The sequence below is a fragment of the Alligator sinensis genome, unplaced genomic scaffold (assembly GCF_000455745.1).
Source record: "Alligator sinensis unplaced genomic scaffold, ASM45574v1 scaffold103_2, whole genome shotgun sequence".
NCBI classification, from domain to species: domain Eukaryota; kingdom Metazoa; phylum Chordata; order Crocodylia; family Alligatoridae; genus Alligator; species Alligator sinensis.
The window spans coordinates 1137355-1146802 of NW_005842166.1; the positions used below are offsets into that span (position 1 = coordinate 1137355).

Sequence of the window (9448 nt, forward strand, 5' to 3'; positions counted from 1 at the left end):
TCAGCGGAAGCCGCTGCCGTGGCCCGACCTGCCTGCTCGTGCCCAGGTGTCTTGGGCTGTCCCTGCACGTTTCCTTCCCAGCTCTCTGCCAACTTCCTCGCCCCCTTCCAGCCCTCTCTCCTTTCTCTGCCACCTTGATAAGCTGCAGGTCCCGGGACCCCATGGCCTGCCAGCCAGCGCCGCCACTCCTGGGTCTTGCAGAGCAGTTACTTATTTGGTTTATATGTTGTACTTCCCCCTACTGCGTTTTGCAGGAAGCGCAACATGTAGACCACGCTACTCATTATGCTGTAGGACAGAGTCAGCTGGAAGATGGTCAGGCTTGGCCTCTGGGGAGTGACCCTGCACCTCCCTGTTCCTTGCAGCCCACCCCAGAGGAGGCAGGTTGCTGCGTTCGGCAGCTTCTGGATAGTTTTCAAGGGCAGCACAATGTAGAGCACATTGCAGTTTTCTAGCCTCAATGTTACAAAGGAATGGATGATGGTTGCCAGATCTGAATCTAAAAGAAAGGCATGCAGCCTTCGGAGAGACATAGACAAATTGGAGGATTGAACCAAAAGAAATCTCATGAGGTTCAGTAAGGACAAATGCAAAGTCCAGCACTAGGATGAAATGATCCCATGCACCAGTACAGGCTGGGGACCGACTGGCTAAGCCGCAGCTCTGCAGAAAAGGATGTGGGGGTTATAGTGAACGATAAGCTGAGTATGAGCCAGCAGTGCGCCCTTGTTGCTGACAAGGCTCATGACATCCTGGGCTGTGTTGCCAGTAGGTCAAGGGACGTGATTATTCCCCTCTATTCAGCACTGGTGAGGCCACATCTGGAGTACTGTGTCTGGTGTTGGGTCCCCACTACAGAAAGGATGTGGACAAATTGGAGAGAGTCCAGCGGAGGGCGACAAAAATGGTTCAGGGGCTGGGGGACATGACTGATGAGGAGAAGCTGAGGGAACTGGGCTTATTTAGTCTGGAGAAGGGAAGACTGAGGCAGGGATTAATAGCAGCCTTCAACTACCTGAAGCGGGGTTCGAATGAGGATGGAGCTGAGCTGTTCTCGGTGGTGGCAGATGACAGAACAAGGAGCAATGGGTTCAAGTTTCCATGAGGAAAGATTAGGTTAGATATTAGGAAAAATCTTTCTTACTAGGGGGATAGGAAAACACTGGAACAGGATACCCAGAGAGGTGGTGGAATCTCTGTCCTTGGAGGTTTTTAAGACCCATGTAGACAAAGCCGTGTCTGGGATGATCTAGTTGGGGATGGGTCCTACTTTAAGCAGGGGGTTGGGCTAGGTGTGACCTCACGAGGTCCCTTCCAACCCTCACTTTCTGTGATTCTCACCAAGTGGAGTTGGTGAAAGGCAGTCCAATCTACCACTGCACCTAGAAATCCAGGTGCAGCAAAGAATGCAGGATTGCCCCAAGGCTGCAAACCTGAGTGCCAAAAGGAGGCTGAACCCTGTCAGTGATACATGTCCCAGGCCCCCTCCTGCCTCGCACCCAAGTGCTATGTCTACTACCATCACCTCTGTCTTGCTTGGATTCAGCTTCAATTAGTTCAGCCTGCATCCAGTCCCCAAATGCAACTATGTACTGGGAAAGGACAGAGACTGCAGGGGCTGGGAGAGGAATATAGAGCTGGGTTTCATCTCCATATTAATGATGTGCATTCTAGATCTTGCCCAGTGATTGAACAGGATGCACATTGATCAGGAGGGATGATAAAGATGGAGCCCCAGAAGACCCTACAGAAAAGGTCCTGAGGGAGTGACAAGCACTTGCCCATCATCACCTCAGGAAAAAGGTGGAACCAATTAAGAGAAGTCCTGTGAACAACCTCCTGCTCATGCAAATGTTTTATCAGCTCATGTTCAGCTATATCAAGGCCACCGAAAGCTCTATCAGATCAGTAGAGTAGTTCCCCCCATTCATCCCCAAGTGAAGATTATTGACCAAGGCCATGAGCGCAGTCTCCATGTATATCTGGGATGAAAGCCAGACTGACAAGGGTCCAGGAATGTGATCATACGGGATCCTGGTTTTCTATGATACAAAAAAAAAAAATCCTAAATTCTCTGATAACCCCAAAATCTGAAATTAAAATGACGTCACTATATATATGTGTACGTATGTATATATATAGAGGTATCAGTTGAACACAATGTTTTATTGATATGTTTGCAATTTTAAAGCAATTTGGAAACCTACCAGTGCCTCAAACACTGTAATAAAATAAATTCTAAATACCTATACATTTTGATATTTGATTTTGAGTTTTGTATTGTGGAAAATCAGAGTGCCCCCTGCCCCTTTAGGTCACAGAACATAGGTCCAGGCCGCTCGCCCCCAAGCCACAGCCTCCTCACCATCCTGGTGCCCCTCGCTTCCCCCTCACAGTCCCCCCTGGCCCTGCTGGTGCCCCCTGCTTCCCCATCCACGGCCCCTGCCTCTCTTCCCCTTCCCCCCAGCCTGCTGGAGGGGGGCCTAGCTGCCAAGGCTATGGGGCCAGGGACCTGGGTCCACAGCCCCCTGCCCCCTGCAGTGGCGCCTGAGCCCCAGCTGCCACCCACAGGAGGCAGGAGCTGCTGCAGTGTAATGGAGCGCAAAGCCCGGCTCACCCTCCCCCGTGGATCCTATGGCTGAAGTGGAGCCCATGTGGTGGGGGGGAAAGGTGCAGGCTAGTCGCTGCAGGCTCGGGGTGGGGGGCAGCTCCCTGTTGCTGTGCGCACTCCTGCAGGTGGCAGGGGGGACCCATGCCCCCCACATCCGTGTGTGGGGCGGGTGCAGGCTGTCCACTGCAGGCTTGGGCTCTTTGCCCTGCCACCCTCCCCTGGAGCCTCTGCAGCCCAGCTGGCATCAGGGCCAGGTGAGGAAGCTCCTTGATCCTTTCCTGGTGGGGAAGCTCCAAGCAGTGTGGGGTGTGCCTCTGACTGTTGCCAGGCAGGCAGAGAGCACCTCGCCGGGGCGGTGCAGGGCTTGCAGTGATAAGGAGCTTCCCCACCCAACCCCTCTCTGCCCTGCCATGCCAGGTACCGCCTGCTGGGCCATGGAAGCCCTGGGGGAGGGCAGCAGGGTGGGGAGCTTGAGGGGAAATGGGAAACCTGGATCCCTGCTGTTCATACCCAGATGTGTCTAAAGCTGTTGGGCAACCACCTGTTCAGTAACCTTTCCAAAAATGGGAGGCTGGAAATGGACTGATTGCTGACGGGGGAGTTAGCATCAAGGGATGTTTTTCTGAGTGGAGAGTGGACAATCGCAGACCTAAGGACTTCTGATAATGCAGCCCAAAATTGCATTTGCTTTTTTGAAACTGTATCATGTGACTGAGTCAGTGCTTAAACAACTTGTCCAAAGTCAAAGAGAGTGTCTGTAGTGGACATGAGATTTGGTCTCAGCTCTTTTGAATCCCAGTCCAGTGACTTGATTTCAGTGCCTCCCTTGTAGATGGAAGAGGCAATATCAAAGCCAGGCAGTGATGAGATGAATCTTTCGTGGCTGCTAAACCACCCATAACGAAGAAAACAAACTAATCTGCGGAAGTTGGCCGGTAGCCATGGAGTGAATGTTTCCTGCCCTAGTTTTCCAGGGTTGGTTTGTAAAAGTGGGAGCCACATTATGTAACAAATAAGAAGTCATAGGTTAAATATTTGGTTATGAGTTTAAATGTAAAGGAAAGTAACAGGAAGCATCATTGAGCTTTGAAGCTCAAGGGCTTAGTTCTTACAGTCTAGTGCTAGCCAGACATTTAAAAGTAAGGAGTCACAGCTTGAAATGTTAGTAGGAAGTGGGAGCGTAGGTGACGTGTAGGGGGAGGCACAGGGGGACGTGCCCACCCTGAAATTGGCCTTCGCTGCCTGGGAAGTAGGGAGTGCCAGCCAGCGCCCCCGCAGACAAGTGCTGATGGCACTTCTGGTTTGTCAGCGATTGGCTGCTGGTGCCCTGCCAGAGCCAGGAGGCACCAGTCACCCATGAGTAGGAGTGCCCTGGAATAAGATAAGTTGGAGCCACTGATCTGTAAGTAGAATTTATGGACTCTTGAGGACCCCTGTACCGAAAGGGAGAGGTTCTGAAAACTGAACATATTTGAAGATGGGTAGTAGCCACTCTCAGGAACTTTAAATTTGCTTACAGATGGCACCTTACGCGAAAGCTGTATGTTATTTTATTATTGCTTTGTGTTTTCTCCGTGTCTGGCAGGATTTAGATGGAAAAATAAAGGTCAGAACTTGTTATAATCCTATGGGCCAGCCTTGTATCCCTATCCAAGTCTGTGCCTGCAGGCTGTTCATTTGTCTTTGATATTCTTAGCTAAAATCTAATAAATATAATTGACCTCAATTTTCTTTGTATCTCAAACTGAGCTGCTGTACAGCTAACACAGTAGTTCATGGAAAAATAACTCTAAATTGTTAGCCTGGTCTTTTGGTGACCTTTGATAGAAATGTGAGGCCTTTCCTGTACTCAGCCAGCAAATGAATCAGTGAACAAATGTCAAGTTTCTGGCGTAAAAGGGCACTTGAGAATTTGAAATCCCATAAAGAGGATGATGATCTTTTGCTGACCCCAAATGGAAAGATCAGGCTAGGCTTTTCAAACTCTGTACTAAGTGGCAATAGAATAAAGAAAACACAGTTTAAGCTCAAACCAGTGGCACTCTAGTCCTGTTGTCCTTATTTTGTAGACATTCAGTACCAGCTGCTGCATAGGGTGGTTTGAGAAGCAACTTTAAGAACAACCGTGAGAGAAGTTGCACACATAAGAAAAGTGTCTTTTTAATTCTAAATAGTTAACAATTAGAATATGACCTGAAAAATGAAGGTTCTTAATCTCCATCAATTTATATATAGATGTTTTTATTATACCCATAAATAATTGAGCCTTTTTTGCCTCCTGCCAAGTCTAGGTTCAATGATATCTTGTGCCAATAAGTTTCCACTCTGTAAGAATCTCTCACGCTGTAAGGGCTGGCTTACCGGGCTAGATTAACCTGTGGTCTGACCCAGTATGGCATTTCTTATTTTGCTGAGAAAAATAATTCTACAAGATTTTAATTTGTTACTTTTTAGTTTCATTAACTATGAGGGTGGTCAAACTTGAACAGGCTACCTAGAGCAGTGGTTCCCAACCTTTTTATACTGCAGCCCAGTGGGAGTGGGGTGGGACACATGGAGCCGGCTGCCTCCCTCCTGGGGCCGCCCTGCCACGCAGCTTTAACCCTGGAAGACACTTGCCCAGACAGACAGATGGGGGTCTGAGCGGAGGGTTTGTGCCACGACCTGGCAGCCAACCCACTGCGACCCAGTGGTTGGGAACCTCTGACCTAGAGGAGTTGTGGAATCTCCATCCCTGGATCTTTTCAACAGCAGGCTGGACAGACACTTGGCTTGGATGGCTTAGAGCAGGGGTGTCAGACTCACCCTGGCCCTGAGCCGGGTCCAGATTGCAGGCACTCCTCTCAGGCTGGGTACATGGAACTGGTTTTGAGTGACCATGTGGGTATGGGACAGGCAGCAGCATAGGTCCAGGGGCACAAGGCTGCACAGAGTTGCGTTCAGGCAGTGCCGAGTCAGGGGCATGTGTTCATGAGGAGCCGGGGGTGCGGCAAAACAAAAAACAGAAGCTAGAAAGAGGGGGAGCCCAGAACCTCCTGCTCCTGGCTGCTGCAGCAGGAGCAATGGGAGAGCAGCAGCCACAAACTAGTCCCTTGCAGGCCACCAGGTAGAGAGCCTCAAGTTAGTCTGTTAGGTGCAAATCTACCTAGCCGCCTGCCTGACTGAAGACTAACACACCTAACCACCTCTCTGTACGCCAGGGATGTCAAACATGCTGCCCATGGAACCACTGCATCCAGTCTACCACTAAGCTAGTGCAAGGCCTTGGCACTGCCACCCACCCAGAGTTCTGCGCTGCTGGGCAGCAGCACGGAGCCAGAGGCATACAGCTACAAACACAGCTCTGTGCCTCTGCCCAGAGATGTGGAATTCTGGCTGGCCAGCAGTCCCAGGAGCATATGGTTGCACAGAGCCACATTTGGGCAGCACGGAGCTGGGGGGATGCGCTCATGAGGATCCAGGGGTTTGCAGCAGCTCAGAGCTCTGGCCAAACATGGCTCCACACCACTGCATGCTCCTGCCCAGCTGGAGCTGCGCACTGCTGCCAGGAGACAGGGTGCACCAGCATTGCATAGTTCACAGTGCAAAGGAAACCCATGATGTGGGTGTTGACATAGTACGATGCAGCAAAGAAGCTTGTGTCCAGGGAGCTCTGAAGGTGGGGCTTGGGCACCTGAGCCTATGAGTCTGCTGCATGTGCAGCTGTGGGGGGAACACCCACATTCCTGATGCAGTTGTGGGGACGGAAAGGGGAAAACATGCCCAGTATATCTGGGAGGGGTAGGGAGCACTGGCATGCCTGGTGCGGCCAGTGGAGCGCTTGGAGGGGCCTGTGGCCCCCACTGGTATGGTCCAAAGGGTGTGCAGCCCCTCACCTCGCTAAGATGGCTTCATAAAATAAAGTAAGCCCGCTGATTATGAAAGTTTATGCTATGCATCTCTGATTTGTTAGTTTATAAAGTGGAAATTACTCTGATTTCCTGAGATGTTCTAGTCAGGGATGATCCTGGCTTGAGCAGGGGTTGGACTAGATCAGTGGTTCTCAACCTTTTTTTGTGCCAGGACCCATTTGTACATATCGATGGCCAGCCCTGACCTAGTAAATAGGTTGAGTAAGAAAGAGCTCCCCCTCACTCCCAACCCCATGGCTCCCCACCTCTCCCAGCTCTGCTGGTGCCCCTCACTCCTGACCTGCTGCCCCCTGCCCGTAGTCCCCCCGTGTGCGCCCCCCCAGTTTTATACTCCCACACTAGGCACGGGGCTGCAACTTGGCTGGACCAGCATGGGCAGGAGCCGCTTCCATGGCCCAGCAGGTAGGTCCAAGTGCAAGAAGGTGGAGGGAGGCAGGGTTGAACTTGGGTGGGCCCAGTGGGGCGGGGAGCCGCTTCCGTGGCCCAGCAGACAGGTCCAAGTGCAAGAAGGTGGAGTGAGGCAGCAAGACTCGTTGCTGCCGCTGCCGTGAGCTCCACACCAGCTGCAGTGTCAGCAGCATTAGGAGTAATGGGGGGCAGGGCATGCTGCCCTCACTTCCTGCTACCGCCAGCTGTTTGCATGCTGGGCCACAGCTGTACCCTCTGCCATGGCCTGAGCACTGCCCCTGAGGCTGCAGCTCTACCCCAGAGGGGAGGTGGAGTGGCGAGCAATACGGGCAGCCTGAGGGAAGCTGTGGTCCAGCATGCAAGCAGCTGGTGGTGGGAGGAGATGAGGGCAGCGTGGCCCCTGCCACCCCCACCCCCCCCCTCAAATCTGTTACTCCTCGTGCTTCTGCCTCCTTATCTGGTGCAGGGTTCATGGTGGTGGCAGTGACAGCAATAAGTCTCAATGTCCCGCTCCACCCTCCTGTACTGGGACCCACCAGCTGGGCCATGGAGGTGGCTCCTGCCTGTGCTGGTCTGGCCAGGCTACAGCCCTGTGTCCTCTGTGGGCGTACAAATCTGGAGAGGCATGTGTCCCCCTGCCCTGATGTGTCCCCCGTGGTGCTCCCCCATGTCCCATAGACTTCCCTGCAGGCAGCTTCAGGAGCTGCTCTCCACCCTGCCTGGCTGCCACATGGGCACGTGGTATCTTCTGCCTGATCGCCTTCCTGCTGCTCCCCCCAGCCCCAAGCAGCCCCTCGTAGGGGAAAACTGCACTTCCCCACATTTTTCTGTGATTGTTCACAACCCTTTCAAATATTCTTGCGACCCACTTTTGGGTCGCGACCCATGGGTTGAGAAACACTGGACTAGATGACCTCATGAGGCCCCTTCCAGCCTTCTCATACGATCCTAACTGACTTGGGGCTGTAGAGAAAAAGTAAATAGCAGGGAACTGAATTTAAATGCGGTATCTGCAAACGTGAAACTAAACGTAGGTTAGTCACTTTGTGACAGGTTTTGTTTTGTCTTATCATATCTTGGGGCATTATGCAGTCATTCCTCTTCAGCTGGAGATACTTGATTAGAAGTATCATGGCAGAGACAAGGGAAACTTGTTCCAGACAGATGATACTCACTAGGCATAAGCCTGGTGAAGACAAATAAGCCACGAGCCGTAAAGACCCACTAATATTAGCAAACATTCTCTAGCTATGAAATGTGTCTAGGTTACGTACATATAAAAGCCTATAAGGTTTTGCATGGGCATATTCATTTTGAGGGAGGTGATGTCGAGAGGTGGTCTGGTGCAGGAGAAGCAGTATTTATTGACTGTGAGAATTGGGCATGCAGGGGCTCCTCAAGAATAGATGGCTGGTCTAGGCCTTAGGGCAAGAGTGTCTTTCATTTGGTCCGGTAGGCCGGTCTTGGTCCAAGGACTTCTTGTGGGCTGACATGGTCAGCAGCCCAGGTTTGAATCCCTCTATTATGTGGCAGCGTTCACCTCTTGGGCGTTGACTTTGCTGACACTGTGGCTCCAGCCTCAGCTGCAGGGATGGGATTGAGTGGTGGTGGTGGCATTAACTCCCAGGCTGCTAGCAGCTGTGGTAAAGTCACTCCTGTGGGTCAGATCCAAGTCGTGGGCCTGTGTTCAATACAAAGCTGCAAGTAAAAGTAGGGATAATGGCATGGATCATGGAAAAGATTGCTGGCTCACTAGTTGGAGACACAATATGGAGATAGTGTTGCAATGCAGCCATCTCTTGGGTTGCTCCCAGTGCTCTGTTGACATATGTTGGTGGGACTATATGGCTTAAGAATATACAGTTTTAGAGCTGATAGTATCTATGGCAAACCTCTTCATGTAACATTCCTGTTCACCTTAATCTGTATTTATACTTCAGTTCTGTCTATTGTTTTCTCTATGGCTGAGGAGGCAAGAGGGGTGTGTTGATGGAAGCCAGAAACAGGTTACAGATGTGGGGATCTGTTTCTGGCCGTTTACTTATCTCTTGGGAGCTATCAGCTTTCATATCATGATGGTGAGGATGAAGAACTTTATTCTTCTCCCCTCTAGGCTGCCTGTTTGAGACCTTTGGTTCTTATCCTTTGAAAGGATGAATGATTTTGTAATTCAGTTGCCGGGCTGCAGATTGAGAATTTGTTCGATTCCTGATTCTTAAAGATTAATTTTGAGACCTTTGCTTCACTGAAATTGGGATAATAGGTTCAAGTGATGTTTTTAAACTGCTGTAAGATCTTTAAAAACACAAAGCTTTTTAGGGGTGCACCATTAGAGATTTTGGGAGCTGATACTGATAGCCAATCAACGCCCCCCACGGTGAGGGAGGGAGTGGGGCAGGGGCTGCCCAGCTGGGGGCGGGGCAGGGTGCGTGGGACAGAGCTATGGCTTGTCTGGAGCATGGGGAGGGTGACCAATTCCCACTGCTGTACGCACCCTGGGAGGGCATGGGGGATGGCG

At 51.3% G+C, this 9448-nt stretch overlaps 1 protein-coding gene across 1 annotated transcript in view; it reads left to right on the forward strand.

Annotated features, from left to right (window-relative positions):
- The first annotated feature begins 1783 nt into the window (after positions 1-1783).
- The window catches only part of TIMM44 (translocase of inner mitochondrial membrane 44), a 52368-nt gene continuing 44703 nt past the window's right edge, over positions 1784-9448 (forward strand). Inside the window, exon 1 of the mRNA XM_025206625.1 lies at positions 1784-1803. The gene's annotated coding sequence lies outside the window, so the exon portion shown is untranslated. The remainder of the gene's footprint in view (positions 1804-9448) is intronic.